Source organism: Marmota flaviventris, chromosome 4 (genome assembly GCF_047511675.1).
Source record: "Marmota flaviventris isolate mMarFla1 chromosome 4, mMarFla1.hap1, whole genome shotgun sequence".
Lineage (NCBI taxonomy): Eukaryota > Metazoa > Chordata > Mammalia > Rodentia > Sciuridae > Marmota > Marmota flaviventris.
This window is the reverse complement of record NC_092501.1, coordinates 135,599,666-135,618,729: the sequence shown is the minus strand read 5'-3', so window position 1 is coordinate 135,618,729 and position 19,064 is coordinate 135,599,666. Positions and strand designations below refer to the sequence as shown.

The following is a 19,064-nucleotide window of genomic DNA, read 5'->3' as shown; positions in this document are numbered from 1 at the left end:
TAAAGTCAATTAAAAAAATAGAGCAGATGTGCTCAGCTCCTAACCATCTCACTGACACTCTTCCATTTTCATATAGATCAACTCTACTATCATTAAACTTTTGGGTTTTTAACATCTTTCCACAAGAGAATACATTTTTGTCACACTGAAGGCTCTAAGTACATTTCTCAGTAGTATTTGAGGGTTAAACGGAGGAATCCATAGCAAAGCTATTGTCAAACGATGGAAATTCTGAGTACACACATTTTGGAGAATTCAGCTTGAAGATCTCAACCCCTTTAGCTTTCACTTTTTCACTTGACCCCCATATTTCCTGCTAATTCTTTCAAAGTTGGTTTTTTCTATCCCAACACCCCAAGTTGCCCTTTTGCTTTATGAAATTGTAAACCACATCAAAGAAAACCTATCTTTGAGAAGTACCTAAGTGGCACATTATGAACTGCAAAGCTCCCACAGAGCAATTTAAAATGATGAATATCCTTTTCAAACATCCTTTTCAAAATTGCACATGGACTTCAGCCAGTCACAAGACAGCGATGTGGAGGATGCATTAAAGTCCCCATCTGCTCTTCACATTGCTCATCATTGATTTATAATCCACAGTAAGTCATCTGGCCACACAGGCATTGCGGAGACTGTTACCTTTGAGAAGATTTGTCCGTGCCTTAGTAATTTTCTCCTACCTGCACCCTGATGTGACTCATTGCTATTCCAGGAACAGTTCTTCCCACTATTCTCAAAGAAGAAGAAGAAGGGGGAAAAAAAACCTGTGGTACATTTTAAACTTTGAGAAAGTAAATAAAGCTCTTTAGGGATAACTTCAGACTACTGCTTTCATTAAAGGAGCTTCGACTCATCTTCACTCCTTTCAGAAGCAGCAGTCCCTTCCTGCTTGAATTCTCATTAACAAAATCACCAATATTTTTCCTAGATCAGCTATCATTTGCTCACTGGGTGACATATATAGATATTTCCCTTTTCACAAGCCACAAGAGAATACACTGTTGCAGGAGATAAAAATAAAGATTAGAGTTTCAAGTCAGTGACCCCAAGCCACAACTCCTGCTGTATAATTCCGAGCAGAATCTCAAAGTGGACAGATGTGATGTCCACCAGGACAGCTGTAAGAGCTGAAGGGTAAAGGGAATTCATGCAAGTTCATGCTCTGAAGCTGGTACAAGGCAGGTTGAAAGGTAAGACTGTCTGGCATCAGTGTCCATCATGTTACAGCCACCATCTTGGCCATGTGGACCCTGGCACTCTTCATACTGGGATGACCACCCATATACCTTACGGGAATATTCCATAAGATTCTCTTAGAATGTCCCAAAGACCTCTCATTGGCATTTTCTTTTATCTACTCTATACCCTCACCTGCCCTGTGCCCAATTTTCCTGCTTAGATGCTAATGATCGGTACAGAGAGAAATATCTTTGACTCTTCATCCCTTTCAGGAATGCACTTTAAATAGAGCTCTCTTACAAAACATTAACTTTTCAGCTTAGATGAGGGGTCCCTCCTGCTGGGAATTGGAAGAGAAGTAATATCTTGGGAAAGGCAGGCCAGTGATTCCCGAGTTACACTATTTGATGGTCATTTACTAGTTCCCAGTAATGACTGTAATCTTTGGGATCATATAGAATAAATCTTTGGGTCATATAGAATAAAGTTTTAGCTGGTTGCCTCAAAAAAAAAAAAAAAAAAAAAAGAAAGCAGTATGAAAAAGACATATCCAAATAAGAGCCACGGGAATTTCCAAGGAACCTATGAATAGCTAAGATCACTTAACTTCATAGAAATGGAAATATGGTTTGGATATATGAAAACAGTTTAGTCTTCAAGGCAGAGCTAGTGAGTGTGTTGGCTTTGTGTTCCTGAAGAGCATGAATTCATTGCCTCTCCTGCCATGATGTTCCTCTTGGTTTCTATTTGCCTGATGCTATTGGCCAATCACCATGCCCTCTCTCTGCTCTGCATGGACTCTGATTTCTGCTTACTTATAATTTCAGCCTTTGCACAGCTCCCAAGGTCTCTGTTTTTAGCTTTTTGTTTTCAACATTTGTTCTGGATTCTAATTGTTCCACTCTAGTATTTCTAAAGCAAATGTCCCTAAAAGAGAAGTTACTTATCTGTTAATTAGCCATCTTCTTGTTGGGGAAGAAACATTTCCAGGCTTCAGCCAAAGTATTCTTCATTGCCAGCAACAGAAATCAATTTGGCTGGATTAAGCAAAAAATAAATTTATTGAAATGATTAGAGAGATACTCAGAAAATGAATGTAAACAAATGGAGGCAGAGAAGCCAAACCACACCACTAAATCGGCTGAGGGAGAACTCTTTGCCATCAACCAACTGTAGGAGTTGTGACTTGTAACTTACACCTGAACACTGGAAACCAGTGTCACTGCTTGTCCCCCTGACCATGCTTAGCCCTGGAAATTGAACATTGCTGCAATGACCACCGCAAAGACCTCTCCCCATCTGAGCTTCCCTGTATCACCAATCACCTCCCAACTCCAGGGCCAGACTTGATTGCCAAGTCTGTATTACAAGCTAAGGTGAGAGGTAAAGAGTATATGGCCTTTGGAATTTCATCAGCAGGAAATAGACTCTGCCTGCCTCTGAGTTTCAAACGGTAGGGAATATGGTAAGAGGGCTAGTTGATAGAAAATCAAGAAGAAAATGCAGGAAATGATTGCACTAACTCATGATCAGCTGCCCTCCCATTACAAATCCATCTGAGCCAATACTCCCTGCTTAGGAAGTCAGGATGTGGCTGCTCACTTAGAAGGACCATGGGAAGGGTGGTGATCTTGACTGGCCAGTGCAAAACTACAACATAACCAAAAAAGTGTGGGAATTTCTTTCATGTGCACTATTGATTTCAAGGCTTAATTTTTCAAAATATGAATTTATGTATATGTCAGTTTTCTTTATTGGACTGTACATATTTTAGGGCAGGGACTTTGTCTTATTTGTTTTTATATCCCCAGTGCCTAAGACACTGCCCAGCATATAGCAGATACCTATTAAATAAGATTTGTGGCTGAGAAATTTTTCTGTACCATTGGATAACATAAATTTCTCCAAGTTTTTTGAAGGATCATAATTAAACAAACAAAAACTTATTATCAACACAGCAAGAAAGAGCTAAAGAAGCAAAAATGTTTTGATTTATACTCTTACAGAGTAATTTTCTTGGAGTTCCTCTTCAGAGCACAGATCTTTGAAATTGTGGTTGATAGAATGAGGGAATTGCTTGATATGAAGAAGAAGCGAGAAGGTAGATATTGAAAAGGGAACATCAAAAGGAGGACAGAGATGAAGGAATAAAGAAAATGAGAGAAGAGTTAGTCCAAGGAGTATTAGCAACAGAAGTTTCCTGATAATCTAGAAGAAAATTAATAAATGCAAAAAGGATTCTGAATACTGCTTTGAGAGCAGCGAAGTGACACTAATATTTTAAAGTATATACTACATGCAAACATTTACTAGAAACTGGATGGTGTGTGTGTGTGTGTGTGTGTGTGTGTGTGTGTGTGTTTAACATTTCTGGCAACCACTAATATATATGGTGGACAAAATCATTTATACTTTGTAAATGAGGAGAATGAGGCTCAGAAATATTACATGATGGGTTTCAGGAACACAGATATTAAGCATCAGAATTTATTGATTCTATATATGAATCCAAATTTCACACTTTTTTCAACAACCTATTTCTCCCTGAGTAAGACTGAAGGTGGGTGAGGAGGAATAATCCTGCTCAATAGAAACTCTGAATTCAAATTCCCCAGCCTTTAAATGGTGTCTGAGCTGCCTTTATACATTCTATAAAAGAAAATCTGACATTTAAAAATATTTAGATGTTTGGATATGAAATTTTTAAAGGTAACAGGAACTTTGTTTCTGATATCAGCCTAACTGACCTCAATTCCTCATTGTTCTTGGAAGCAATAAAGAAATTTTATATAGTCTCAAATAGAACATGACATTATTATTCCACTCTTAAAAATAAGAGGAGTTTGATTTAATCTCTGAATTTACCAAGATCTCAAAACACATTTACATGCTTTCCCTATGCCACATCTGAGTGATCAATTTTTTAATTTTTTTAATAGTTGCAGAATGACACTGCTGACTTTGATACTACCCAAAAGCCTAACATCACTAAAGTTTATCAGTGGTCATGCTGGGGAGGTAGAATACCCTGACTCAAAAGCAGAAGGATTGCACAAATGCTAACACTACATCAGGTTGAATGGTCCAAAATGCATGTGAACGTAGAACCTATTATTATGGACTTGGTGGGGAGAGAGGTCTTTGAAGATATAATTAAGAATCTCAAAATGAGATCATGTTGGATTAGGGTGCACCTTAACTCTATGAAAGTGTCCTTAAAAGAAAAGGGAAGAAGAAACACATCACGAGATGATTTGAAGACAGAGGAAGGACCTGGGCAATGCATCTATCTATAGCCAAAGGGCACCAATAACTGCTAAAATCTACGGAAAGGTATAAATGGAATCTCTCAGAGCCTCCAAAAGGAACCAAGTGATGTTTTGATTTCTGCTCTAAGTCACCTAGTAACGGTTTAAATGGTCATTTGTTACAGAAGCCCTAGGAAACTAATACACTAACAGAGTTCAGGAAAATGTCAAGAAAATTCTTGCAGAACAGATATCAAAGACAAGGAAAAGAAAACTCACTTACCTTGTCTCCAAAGGTAAGACAAGGAAAATGAAACTGCTTTATATTAATCTGAATGAAAAGTCTTGCCAGGCAATGAATAGTTCTCTTTCCCTCTCTGAAACTTGCAAGACATCTGCAGGGTTTCTCTATAGACAAAATGCATTAGCATTACGTAGAGTGTGAATGAACCAGACCTTGGGGCTGCGGCTAGGAATTTTTTTTTTGGGGGGCGGTACCAGGGAGGGATTGAACTCAGGGGCACTTAAACACGGAGCCACATACCCAAGCCCTTTTTGTATTTTATTTAAAGACAGGGTTTCATTGAGTTGCTTAGGGCCTCACTAAGTTCCTGAGGCTGGCTTTGAACTCTCGATCCTCCTGCCTCAGCCGCCTGAGCCACTGGGATTACAGGCATGTGCCACTGTGCCTGGCTTGAGGCTAGGAATCTTAAGCAAAAAAAAGTTTGAGGGGCTGAATTGTGGCTCAGTGGCAGAACATTGCCTTGCATGTGTGAGGCACTGGGTTTGATCCTTAGCACCACATGAAAGAATAAATAAATAAATTGAAGTTATATAAAAAAAGTTCCAATTCATTAAAAAATTAAAAAAGAAGTTTGAGGACCACTGTCTTCAAGGTCAACAGGTCTAACTGTCCTTTCATATTTCCCAGGGTTTCTCAGGCGAGGTGTGACAACAACCAGTACTCTACATGATTTGGGGTTGCATAGAGGACTTACGATTTTATTGTAGGTTGAAATACAACTGGTATCTAAAACACCAATGATTTCATGGGTATTGCTTACAAAGAGGATAAGTAAAAGTTCAAGGTAAATTTTATTAAGTATGTAACAGAGCAGGAGGTAGTTGGATGTAACAAACCTCATGGGAACAACACAGGTGGGGCTTAGGGTGCAAATGCAAGGGTGTTGGAAGAGAAGCAGCTCTCTGAATCTAGACTTCTTGATGATATAGCTCATTCCACCCTCCTGCATTTTAGATCAGGCACAGAAAGTTACACATAGAAATGATACACACACACACACACACACACACACACACACACACATGCCCGCCTGTCTCTACCAGGAAAACAATTGATGGGCCCAAGTAACAGGAGTGGATAATGGTGAATGGCAGTCTGTGTGCAAGTGTAAATGGTCACTGAGATTTGGGCAGCATGGGTCTATATTGATTTGCTTTCCTGCCACAGGTAGATAGGTCTTAGGATGAAGACAGCAGAGGAAGGTAAACCAGAGGATCAAGGAAAAGAAAACCACACTAATATTTCCCAGGGGCTCAGGTCACTTAGGCCACAGAACCAACAGGATTATGGAATTTCAGAGAGAAAGAGACTTCAGACATCAAATGAGCCAAAGAGACTTCAGACATCAAATGAGCCAAGACTAACATTTAAGATTTAAAAAAAAACAGTAATAGAGAGACATAGAGTGTCGGGTGAAAGAGGTGATAGTCACCAAAGTGAGGCACAGTAGTTAAGGGCTTCTTTTCCAAAGGTTCCTTTATGATATGAGATTCTCTATGCCAGTTACTCATAGGGACTTTTATCACTGGCAGCCATAGAAACCGCAATCCTATTCATTCATTTGACGTTTTGGTCGAGGAATCAGAGGGTAGCAAGGAGGGGCACTGAATGAGGGAGGACTCAGATGAAGCTCATCATGGGATAAGGTGATGCCCCCACGCTGCACAGTCAGAGCTGGGCTTGTGATGATGCACTATCGTTGTTTGAGGGTGGGGGCTGCGCAGGACTCATAAAAGATGCAAGAGAAGAAACTTGGCAAGAAGTGAATGTTTTCGCCTGCAGAGAAGCCCCTGAGTCCCCAAGAAGCTGCACCCCCACCCCATAAACCCCCACAAAAGTTCAGCGCAGCACACCTGTCCTCCCCAGATGGGGTTCCCTGCGCAAACGCCTCCTCGCCCTCCGGGATTTTCCAGCCGTGGCGCGAGCTCCTCCCTCGCCAGAGCGGGGTGCTGTCCTAGCGCCAAGCGCCCGCCAGAGCAGCGGCTGGGGGGCGGCGGGAGTGGGCCTCGCTCACAGCCATTGGTCTAGGGGCCGGGAGGGGCGGAGGGACACGGTGAGGGCCGTGCAGAGCTAGCAGCCCCGGGCCCACTCGCGCTGCGCCCGCTGCCCGTGCGCTCCGGCCGCGCTGTGTGTCCCTGCGCTCAGCATTCCCGGGGACTGCTTTACGGGCGCGAATCTCTGAGACAGGGGCGCCGCCCCACCCGAAGCAACAAAGCCCGGCGCAGGTGGGCTCGCGTCGCGACCAGCAGGTCAGTGAGAGCCTCCCGACCCGGCCAGTGAGCTCAGGCAGAGTGGGGAATCCGAGACGCACTGGGTGCCAGAGCACGAGGGGCTCCGGATTCCTCACCTTAGGGCGGCCTTGAGTCCATTGGCCTCGGAGACTCCTCCCAGACTCTCTCCAGGCTCCTTGAGATTTTGCACCTTTCTGGGAAACACCTCCCGAATCTGTCCTTTCCGTAGCAGACTGCGTTCTTAGGGTTCCGGAGCAGCCTCTGCAGCCCAACTCTACGGGTCTCTGGGAGACTCCTTACAGCCAGAGCCTCGAGGGGGGCCGGCACGCAGTGTCCTTGGCCCCGGGATGACCCACCTCCTTCTCAGACACAGGGATCAGGAAGGTCTGCTCTCGAGTCTGCCGCTACAAAAGGTTGATTTCTGTGTGCAAGTGTAGTTTTACACTTTGCGCAGTGTATTTCTAGCTGCATTTTGTTTGGCCTTTGTGATATGTGTGGTCATTATTTTTGTGTTTGTTTTACGCTTATATGAATTTTTAGGGTCTTCTGTCCCTTCCCTGAGAATCGCCACACTCACCACTGGCCGCTGACTTTGCGCTTTACGGGTTGGTGTAAGGATTTTCACCAGTCTTCCAAGTGGCTCCAGATTCAGAGAAGTTTTTCCCAGCTTTCGTTCCCCAGCTGTGGTTTCCCCGAGTTCCCGTGAAAACCCAGCAAGTAATTGCACCAGCTATCTACCCCCTTTTCCGGGTCTGATGAGACGCTGAAATCCTGCGTTTCCCAGCCAAGGTGCGCGGATTATGGGCAATTGTTAAATTCTTATTAAGACGGGGTATATTATGTGCTCTCCGCCAAGGAGCACAAAGACCCATTCATTCACAGAAACATCTTGTTGAGTACCAGGTTTGAGGACTGTGCCTGTGCGTTTTGCACAGCCAGATGCCCCGAGAGCTCGGGTTTGGTGTCAGATTCCAGATACGGGGTCTGTTTCTTAATGCCCTTCATTTCCTCTGCCGGTTAATTTTCCTTCGGAAAATTTTCTGCTAAAGTAAGTACTTCGTTGGTTCTTTGTGCTGGGTCATGAGATCCAATGGCTAGAGGACATCTCAAAGCCTTCGTATTTTTTTTATGGCCACACTACAGGTGAAGAGCATGGGGAAATGGGCAATGGTTACTGTCCCGCGACTGACCAGAGGACCACTCCCCAAGATGTTTCTCCTAGGGTGCGCTTCACTTCAGATTTCCCAGATTCATTGTTCAGACAACAGCCTGTCCACAGGAAAAGAAGCATGTTAAGAGATTGGCTTTTCGTAAAAGATTTGCCTCTTAATGCAGTTTTGCTGCTCAATGCATCCTCCTTAAAAAAAAAAAAAAAAAAAAAAAAAATTAAAAGATAATATTTTAAGTTGCTTAATTATGCAGCTAGTCTGGGCGTTTTGCATTATTTATGATCTGGCCCATAGTGGTTCTTAAATACCTTTTTGCAATTAAATATGCTTAATTTGGCTAAACAGAGTATCATCATGACCTGTATCCCCACCATATGCAGGGTAGGACAGCACCCTTTATAATCAGCAATTGTTGATCCGTAGTGCAAGTGACTTTTTGTAAAGTGCGTGTGAATGAAGCTGCTTTGTCACAGGCAGCATTGACAGCACGCCCTCAGGGCATGCCCTAGTCACCTTCAAAGGGTGTACATGGTGGAGATAGCAACCCATCTGCCAACCAAAGAAATGATCTGGAAATCCTGAGTTCCAGAAAGTGGGTGGATTATTGTGTTTTAAGTATGGATATCTTACTTATTATTCCTCTAAATCAGACAAGTGCTTTAAGAAGCTCAATGCACATTCTTGGTTGTCATTAAAGAAACCTGATGTAAGGTGAGGTCCATTCTCTTCACCTTGCTTCTGGTTAGTTCAGTTCACCAGATTTTACTAGATGTTTATGATATGAACATGCATATCAGGAGTTGAGAGACAAATGATGTGTGAACGCGTGTGGCAGTAAATCCACCAGAGATTTATTTGCAGGTTTCTTGAATTTCTTTTTCTCTCTTTTTTTTTCTTTTTTAATGAGGGCAGATGAGGGATGGCAGAGATGATTGGTAAGAATGATTAAGCATACTCGTCATTAAGTAATCCTGGAGTTATACATTCATTATAACAATGAAAAATTAACCCATAACAGGCAAAATTCTCTGATTCAGCCTGTGTTCTAAGTCAAGTCTGAGCTCATTTAATGATAACTCTTCTCTCTGGGATTACTTTTCTCCCACACTTGTATTTTAATACTCTTTTTATATAATGATTTTATGTTTAATTCATTATTAGGGAGAAGAGACAAATGTGGAATATATTGTATTATTATATTACTATATAAATATAAATTATCACAGGCCTGATTTTCATACACTTTTATTACTGTTCATAATGACAGCTAAAAGAAAAAAATAATAAAGCCTTTAATGGAATGGGCAATCCAACAAAGAATTAGCTCAAACCGTAAGTGCATGAGTTTGCAGGATTCCTTTTAGCCAATGTATGTACCTAGAAGATTGATTCAAGGCAGAGGTTTAAATGAAGAAGTCCTTGGTATGCATTTGTGGCTTAGCCTTTAATTTGGTTTCAGAAAATTTATCTGTGCATCCACAAGCCATTTCAGGTGTAGGATATAGGAGACTGAGCCAAATTCCGTGATCCCTTCACCTCTGATTCTGATTTTTGAGATGTGTCTGCAGAATATAGTATTCTCAAAGGCTCAGTCTCCTGACACAGACTGCCTCATTCAGGAGTTTCTTAGGTATATGGCCACACTATGTTCACACTCAGAATCAGGATATAGCCATTATTTATCCTTTGCTAAGTTTGGAAATTAAAGGGAGAGAGAGAAATTCTGAGCATTCAAGTAGCCATATACACTTTAACACCAATCTCTGAGCACGAAATGGCACAATTCAGCCAAAACAGTGCCAATGTTTCAAAGCTGTCAGTTCATATCAGGAACGGTATATGTCATTAATATTTCCTGAGTTCCTAACTCTTAAATTTCCACCTATTAGTTTATATTTAGATAGAAAAGTAGTCAGTCCAGGTTTACTATTTGTCTTATGGGTTTGATTGTTGATGCTGATATTGTTATAGACAATAGTGAAAGGATCTGAAAAACCGCAAGCCTAGAATAGTTGTTAAATGAGTCACTTAGGAAGGTAACAGACCTGAATCCAACCTCTGATGGGGAACAAAAAGAGGAGTGGTTGAAAGAACTGGCTCCAAATTCAGAAACATAGGAAGATGACTTACTTACCCATAGTTAAAACATTAACTCCTGTCATGCTGGGAGCTCCCAAGGGAAGCCAAATTAGCAGCTTTCCTGATTAGTTTGCTACAGTAGTCGGTATGGATTAGAAGTGTCTGGTAATTTATCAACTGCTACCCATTAAACTGGTTTTGGTTCTTACTTACTTTCAGTTTACCAGAGATCAGGATTGTAGCACCCAGATATACTCTTCTTGTCTTTTAAATCGAATGTTCAAAGCCCCCTATAAAATGTAGCTTTAACTCAAAGCACAATAAGTTCTATTGGAAAAACTTTCTGGCCTTAGACTGAGAGTCTTCAACTTTGAAAGAAATGGTGCAAACCAGCCATTTCAAAGGTTTGTGTTAAGTATTGACAGTATAGAAGGAGAAGCAAGTGGAAGAGGAAGAGGAGGAGGAGGAGGATCACAGAGAAGGAGAGAAAAGAGTTCCGGGCTTAAAAAACAGGAGCATTTCACTGTGTATGCTATAATTAAATTTTATTTCTATTTCTTAATGAAAATACCTTTATTATTTTTCTGATTATAAAACAGTACATGTTCTTTGTATCAAAATTTAAGTACAGAAAACACAAAACAGAATATTGACATATCCATAATACTAGCTTCTAACAAAAACATATGTTAATTAAAGTTTAGTGCATAGCCTCTTATTTTGTTTTTACATCCACAATTGTGCATGTATATGTAGTAGGAGCTATAGTAGTCTTACAAAAGTATAATTATACTATGCAATATTCTAAAACTTACATTGTTTACCTAGCCACAAGACAACAATATGTGTTAGGCATCTTTCCATAATAGAAAAATATAATCCTTTGATGCTAGTATCAGAATACTCCATTGTATGATTCTTCCAACATTTATTTAACCAATTCACCTTCAGTATTTAGTTGCAAATATGTTGTATTTTTTACCTGTAAAAAACTTTTATTGCCAATTAACATTCATGTATAAAAGTATACAAATCATAAGGACATAAGCAGTGATTTTTATGTTCAATTTGAACACATCCAAGTCATTAGGATCCAGCTAAAAACAGAAAATATTTACCAATACCTCTGTCTTGCCCTTCATATGCCTTGGTCACCTGTCATTTCTAATAATCCTTTATGAGCTTTTTGACTTTGGTGTCCATGCTACAGGTGCTAAGTTAAGGGCACTAACTTAACATATTGACTTGGAAAGGGTTCTCAGACTTTGGGAAAAACTCCTTGCCAGCAAAGATGGTCTAGTACAACTAGTTGGTCAAAGTTGTTCTAGTCCAAGATATTTCATTTTTTCGCCCTTATTGCTTTATTATCCTTGTCAGATTTGATCTTAAATTAGTCCCTTGGGCCCTGATTTGCATATATTTTAGTGGTACTAATCATCCAAATAGAGGAAAAATTCCTGGATAACAGAAGAAACTGAATAACTTGGTTTTCATCTACTTTCCTCTTGTTGGCTATCCAATTTGCCTATGAGTATAGAGTGGATTTGAGTTTGGAAAAGGGTTATTTGGCTTCCATTTTATAAGTTTCTGATCAACTGAAGTCTTCTGCAAATCTTTTTCAAAAGCAGACAAGGCATAAACAGTGATCTTCAAAATACACTAAACTTTTTTGGCCCCTATGTCCTGCTTTTGGGGTTGGTACTGGGGCTGAAAATCAGGGGATTCCACGTGCTAGACAAGCAGTGAGCTTCATTCTCAGCCTTTATTTTGACTCAGGGCCTCACCAAGTTGCCCAGGCTGTCCTTAAACTTGTGATCCTTCTGCCTTGGCCTCCTCAGTAACTGGGCTTACAGGTGTGTACCACCACATCCAGCTACAGTTTCCTGAATTTTAAGGATTTCTAGCTCTCTGATTTCATGAAAACTTTTTTCCTTTTGTTACTATTTTTGTTTAGTTTCCTTTTTGTTTTGTTTATGTAGAGGAAAGTTAAGATTGAGAAAGACTATAAAGAAAAAAAGAATAAATTAGATATACAACAAATGTTTGATGTTAGCAACACCATAAATGATAAGAGAAAAATACTTCTTTTGTACTCATCTGTCTTAATGTGTATTACTCTTTTTCTAAGAAGCTGAGATTTTTGTATGCATTCCCTAGCACAGAACTGCTAAGTATTCCTGTTTATACCACTGTGGCTATGATCTTCCTGTAGTGCTACTCAAAGCATGGTCAATACCCAGTGCTCATGATAAGATGCTGAATTTGTGTCAGAATTGAAATCAAATAAGTCAGTGAGCACACTTTAGTTAATTTTATTTTTGGTAGTGAGATTTTTAAAACTTTTATTGGTGTCTATCAATTACACAGAATAGTGGGTTTCATTGTGGGATATTCATACATATATAAAACATAATTGATTCTTTTTTTAGCGAGAGAGAGAATTTTAATATTTATTTTTTTAGTTTTTGGCGGACACAACATCTTTGTTTGTATGTGGTGCTGAGGATCGAACTGGGCCGCACACATGCCAGGCGAGCGCGCTACTGTTTGAGCCACATCCCCAGTCCATAATTGATTCTTGATGCAGGAAACAGTGTGTGCATTGCAAGTTACTGGACTCACAAGGACTTTTGACCAACATGTCACTGAGGGAGCCAAGTGGCTACTTCTGGTGGCATTAGTCTCTGAAGTGACAATTTGTAGTCAAATTGAAAAAATGTACAAAAATGCAAACATTTTTTTTTTCTGTGCTGAATTTCTGTTGAATATTTCAGTTGTTTCTGGTTGGGTTAGTCTTAAGATAGAGTGGCTGACAGTACTGTGGCTTATGATATTCCTCAGTGTAGTGAATTACAGTGAACCTCCCCTACAGTGATTGTGAAGTAGGTATTTTTTTTTTTATCTCCACAGATAAGCATAGTGCCATGGGTTGTGATTATAAATGATTTGTAATTTTCAAAGGATGGGATTATAATAGAGCTTAACTTAAAGAATATTTTTCAATGCATTTCATTGCATACCCAGTCAGAGCTTCACTGATTCACTATGGTAAACTCTTAATATTTATTATGCTCTTCAAAATACATTTTTTACAATCCTCTAGCCATGTTCACAAGAATGTATTTCAAATTGACAGCTTACTCCTGCATGTCTTCCTCAAGTGTCCTGAATGCTTGTCCTAATAAAATCCCAGCTTTGTTATATTGTTAAAAGACACAACTGGTTGATAAGAAAGTATGAGCAGACCTTTCTCTGGAAACTATTAATTTTATTTCTATAGCTAAAATATTTAAAATTTATGGAAGGTCCATTAATATTTTCTTATTGAATATTTATCCTTATGATTAATTTCCATGATTTTATGCAAGATCATTCATTCATTCACTCAATGAATATTCTTTTACTTATCAAAACAGACCAAATACAGGATTTCTCTCCAAGAAGCTTCAAGTTTCTTCATTCTTTTATTCTTTCACTCATGCAACCATCCAACAAATGCTCATTGCCCATCCTTATGCTGTACTCTGTTCCGGTTTATGGATAGAAACGTAAGTAAAATGTTAGTCCCCTTTTCTAGGAGTTCAGTCTATCGAAGTAGACAGGTAAATACATATAATAAGTATAATGAAATGCAAGAAATGCTAATGTTGAAAGGTATGTGGAGTCCTGAGAATACAGAACAGGGAGCTAACAATTTGCATGGAGAAAATAGGTGAAGATTATAAGATTAAATGTAAGTATTTAAAAATGATTAGGATATTAAACTTTTAACAGCTTAATATGCCTGGAACATCATTCTTAAATGCAATGATAAAAGTGAGATTGGAAAAGGAGCCTATAACCAGATAATAAAAGACACATAACAGAGGTCATATAGTGCAGGAGAAGTCTTCTAGATTTCTTACTCAATATGGTAACTGTAAAACTTACATGTATAGACTTATGCATATAATGACAATATTTAACTCCTCTGGGTGGTACATAGTTAACAAGTATTTATTGAATGCATGAATGCATGCATCAAAGAACATAGCTTTTCTTAACCAAAGGCAATAGCATTGCCCCTTAATTTCAATGAGCTGTTTTTTCCACTAGGGTCATGAGGTAGTATCTTTATTGTTGGTCACCTATTTCCACTTGAAAGCATTATGTGCATGTTTAAGTGACATTTGGTCAAGATTATCCTTATACAGTAGCAGCTCATCATATTCCAGTTTATCAGGGAATATTTTTTGTTCCATCAGTAGCTTTATCTCTTTAAACCTAATTCTCATATAAGTGAAAATTAACCAAACATTATTTCAAACCTTCTTTCTCACCAGTGTCATAAGACATTTTATATACAATTTATGCAGCTCTCAGCTTTTCAGAATTTGACTTCTTTACAAATACTTGAAGACTCAACAAAAATTCTGCTGTCTCAGTACAGTGATATTTTATGTTAGTCAGTATAAGGTAGATTATGCTACAATAACAAATAAGCCAGAACATTGATGGCTTAAAACAACAAAAATCTATTCAATGTTGACATTAAGTGTAAGTGGAGTCAGCAAGGGGTAAAGGCACTCACTGTGATCATTCAAGGATGCAAAAGAAGATGGGCAGGTAATTTCACAATTACTGAAGCAGAAGGAAGGGATATGCAAATCTCATATCAGCTCTTACATTTCCTATCTAGAGGTGATAAATGCCATTTTTCCTACATTTCATTAGCCACCCACCCTAAATTCAGAGAGAGTAGGAATATATGATCCTACAACATGTCTAGAAGGAGGACCCTCAGAAACATTTCATGAACTGCTTTAAGGACTACAAAGGCATCCTCTTCAATTCTAGACCCCCAGAGAGAAGAAATAAAATGAATATAGAATATGGAAATATAGATTTAAATTTCATCCTTGTCTCTAAGTGGCTGAGTAACGTTGGGCAGGCCTTTGTATTTGCTGAACTTTAATTTTCCCATCTTTTAAAAAAGATTGAGAGACTGAGGCAGGAGGATCACGAGTTCAAAGCCAGCCTCAGCAAAGTGAGGTATTAAGCAACTCAGTGAGACCTTGTCTCTAAATAAAATACAAAATATGGTTGTGGATGTGGCTCAGTGGTCCAGTGCCCCTGAGTTCAATCCCTGGTACAAAAAAAAAAGTGGGAGATAAGAATAAATAAGAGTTGCAAAGTTTAGAAAGAATGTGCATGCACACACACACACACACACACACACACACATCCAGAACTGGAATATGCTTTCTATTTAATAAGTGTTGGCAGCTACACTTATGTTGTGATTGTGGTGGTGATTGTGATTTTCTTAAACTGGTTTGTCTGGACATTTTTTCTCCTATAATGGCATCCTGTATTTGCTTTCTTCCTATCATGCCCTGAAGATAGAGTGCCATTCCACAATGACTTGGGGATGCCCACCCCCCAACACACACCCACTTTTTTCTACTTCCCCCCAATTTTTTTGCCTGATGGGTCCTCACATCCCAGACCATACCATGGAAATCTACCAGTGAAGAGCAGATGTAAAAACAGTGAATGAAAAGTGAATGTGTTCTGAGCAAGGCTACTTCTACAATTGAAGAAAAATGACACACAACTTTGAGTGTTAAGGTGAAGAGCTCAACCTTGGTCAAAGAGAAAGTCAAAGTCAGTTATCTTGTATAAAAGATTGCTCATGATTTCCTGAGCAAAACCATACTTATCTACATTTTTAGGCGAATGTGTGACTGTTTTTCTATAGGTCACCAGTGCAGTAGTCTGTTTACTACGAATAATTCTAAACTATTTTTCAATTTCACTTACTTACATTTCTAAGTTGAAATACATTCTGGGAGAATTGAGCCCACACTTGCTTATTGCTTCCATATTGTCTTTGACAGAGTCTGGTCTTGAGTTGTTGTCTAAAATGACAACAGGCTGCCGGGGGTTTGCATTCCTCCCACACTCGATAGCCTGCCATAGTGTTTTGTTCTGTGTTAGGAGGAACATGCAGACATTTTCTTTGTTAGCCAGACTTTGGAGTTTGCTGCATCTCCTATGGGAGAAAGAGAGCATTTAGGCCAGCTATGCTGCTTTGCTCACAGCTAGAATTAGCAGGACCTCGAGAAACCCCACATGAGGGAACATGCTTTTCTGATGGACACAGCATCCTCTGTTTCCTGCCTTTCCTCATCTACCTAGAAACCCAGTACTTTTATCACCTAGAGAGAGCATTTTGTCTCCTAATAGAGATGGCATTTCCTAAAACTTCATTCTAAAGTCTGACTCATCTAGTACTCATCATTTCAGGGTACCTACCTTTAAACTCCATTGTATGATTGAGGAAAAACACTACTAAAATCAATGCTCCCGGTTTTTGTTTTATTTTTTCAATAATATCTGCATTTTGCAGTGAATGGGCCCAATTTCGAAATGATTTGTTGTTTCTATTTCAAAATATTCTGACTCTGAACTGTGTATTCATGAGTTCAAGTTTAGCCTCTTGCCATGTCAGAGAACTCACCTAAACCAGGATGAACCAGGATGTGGTTGTTAGCTATGAGTTGTAAAAAGTGAGAGGTCTTCACTATTTGCAGACTCTTTACTTTGGTTGCCTAGATCAAGTCTCCTATTTGTATTTAATTTCAGTTGCTGTCATATCCTAGGTCTTTGCTTTGAACCTAGACCTTGTTGGCTATCGTGGGCTTTCCATGAATTTTACTCCTTAGTTCTCTCCTTAGTACTTAGTACTTAGTTCTCTCCTTAGTTTTACTCCTTAGTACTCTCTGGACTAACAGTACTGCCAAAGCCCCTACCTTTGGTTATTTAAGCTGCAAAGGGATAGCCTTGGATGCTTCTCAAGCTGATTAAGAGGAACATAACTGGGTCCCTGGGTCCAGGAGTCCAGTGGGAGGCGGCAGGATTGAAGTTATGAATAAGGATGACTGGTGAGTCACTGTGCCTGTCTTCAGACAGCATCTCTCATTGCCGTGGATCCAGTTTCCGGGTCATAGGAAACTTCTTCTAACTCATCCTGCAATGCTTTACCTGTGGGTTAGTGAGCATCCTGAGCTAATCAGCAAGTATTTGTACTTTTCTGGTATTACTGAAGAGTCCTGCTTTCATTCTTGTATTTCTTCAGAAGCTTCTTACATTTTGTCTGGCTTAGTGCACATTATCCAAGCATGTTTTCTTGAAATCTTTGGGGATAAATCATTTTCTCCACTTGTATGTTGAAAAATTTCAAACATACTGAAAGGTGGCAAGAATATGAACAATGAACGCCTCTGTAGCCTTTGATTACATTACCAGATGTTAACAATTCGACACTTTTGTTCTTTCCTTTTTCTTGCTGTGCCTGGATGTATGTGGATGTGTATATTTTTCGTTTTGTTTTATTAGACTGAACCATCGAGAGCTAGTTGCTTATTTTATGGCACTTTATAGTTAGCTATTTCAATATATTTGATGTTCAAAAACAAGAACATTTTCCTATATCACATTTAGGAAATTTAATACTGATTTAATACAGTTATCTAATGTGTAGTCTATTTTCAAATTTTGACCTTTATAACAAAACTGTTTTTTCTTTTAACCAATCCAAGATCCACAAAGACTTTTTGCATTGCATTTAGGGGATAAATCTTGAAATCTACATCTTACTTTTTTTCCCTCTGTGTATTCAGCTGACTACTAAATAATGTCCTGTGTCCAAAAGTGGATGTATCTGAAACTTAGCTTGCCTAAGCCAGCAATTACTAAGCATTATTCTTTTTAAATATCTATTTTGCTGTGAAAGTGTCATCATACTTTGAATGTCATCCATAGAAGACTAGAAGAATGAGAAAATATATTTGGCAAAATTCATATGTATATGTTATGCTAAACACTCAACTAATATTCATATGAGATGGGCAATTTACAGACCCTGTAATCAACTCAGATTCTATTTGTAGTTGCATTATGAGCGATAATGGTTCATTAATTCAAGTAAACGGTATGCTAGATTTAAAATGTTACTAAGTGAAAGACTCTATAAGCTTGAGTCCCTGTTAGGAAATACAGAGATATATTTGTGATATTCCAGTCCATTTTTAGGGAATAGACTCTAAAGTACCCGACTTCAAGCAAACCCATGAGTATAGTTGTCAATGGATATAAACATAAATAGTGGCCTTCTTATTGGTGTGCTAATACTGAAGTTTTTTTCAGGCCACCAATATCATGACTTCTCTCTTCAAATTGTACCTATACACTTGATTTTATAGAGATGTAATAGTTTTTAGAATCTGGTGTATTCTTATGTGCAAAGATAATAGACCATGAACTGAGGCATGTGTGTATTTATAGAAGGAGGAAGCAGTAGAAATAAAGAAGAAAGGAAAGAGTGATGTTGGTAGAGAGGCAGTAACATCATCTCCTATTTTCCCCTTGTTCTGAATGGCTCAATGAGTGGTGGCTGCTTAGATTTAGGGTGGACTTCATCAGTGGTTATAGCACAACCAAATTTCCAAGATATTCTTTGCTCCCTTAGAACAGTTTTGGAGGTACTCAAAGAAAGCCTAAGGATAGCTAGTAGTTTCCATGTAAAGGATTGGATTTTTTTTTTTATTTTTTTTTTGCTTTCAGGGATTTATGACAATCACAAGTAATTTGCAAGAACAAAACCTTTCCAAATATCACACTATATCAGGAAACTGTTACAAGCATATCTTGACTGGACAGAAATATTTGTAGCAGACAGATTATTTTAAGTATAGAGACAAAATAAGATACAATAGAAAAGGAACAAACATCATTCCATTGTCCCACAACAACATGGTTTAATGTGAATTTTTAAAAACATACTTAGTATTGCCTAAAACCAAGCAAG

At 38.9% G+C, this 19,064-nt stretch overlaps 1 protein-coding gene across 3 annotated transcripts in view; it reads left to right on the top strand.

Moving 5' to 3' along the window:
• Sertm1 (serine rich and transmembrane domain containing 1) overlaps positions 1-19,064 on the top strand; it is an 89,451-nt gene that overhangs the window by 60,625 nt on the left and 9,762 nt on the right. The window contains exon 1 of one of the 3 annotated variants that reach the window (XM_071610788.1): positions 6,849-6,983. The exons of 1 other annotated variant lie outside the window; for it this stretch is intronic. The gene's annotated coding sequence lies outside the window, so the exon portion shown is untranslated. Of the gene's footprint in view, positions 1-6,848; positions 6,984-7,224; positions 7,379-19,064 lie in introns of those variants that run through there. One more of the 3 variants, XM_071610789.1, reaches the window with a different exon arrangement.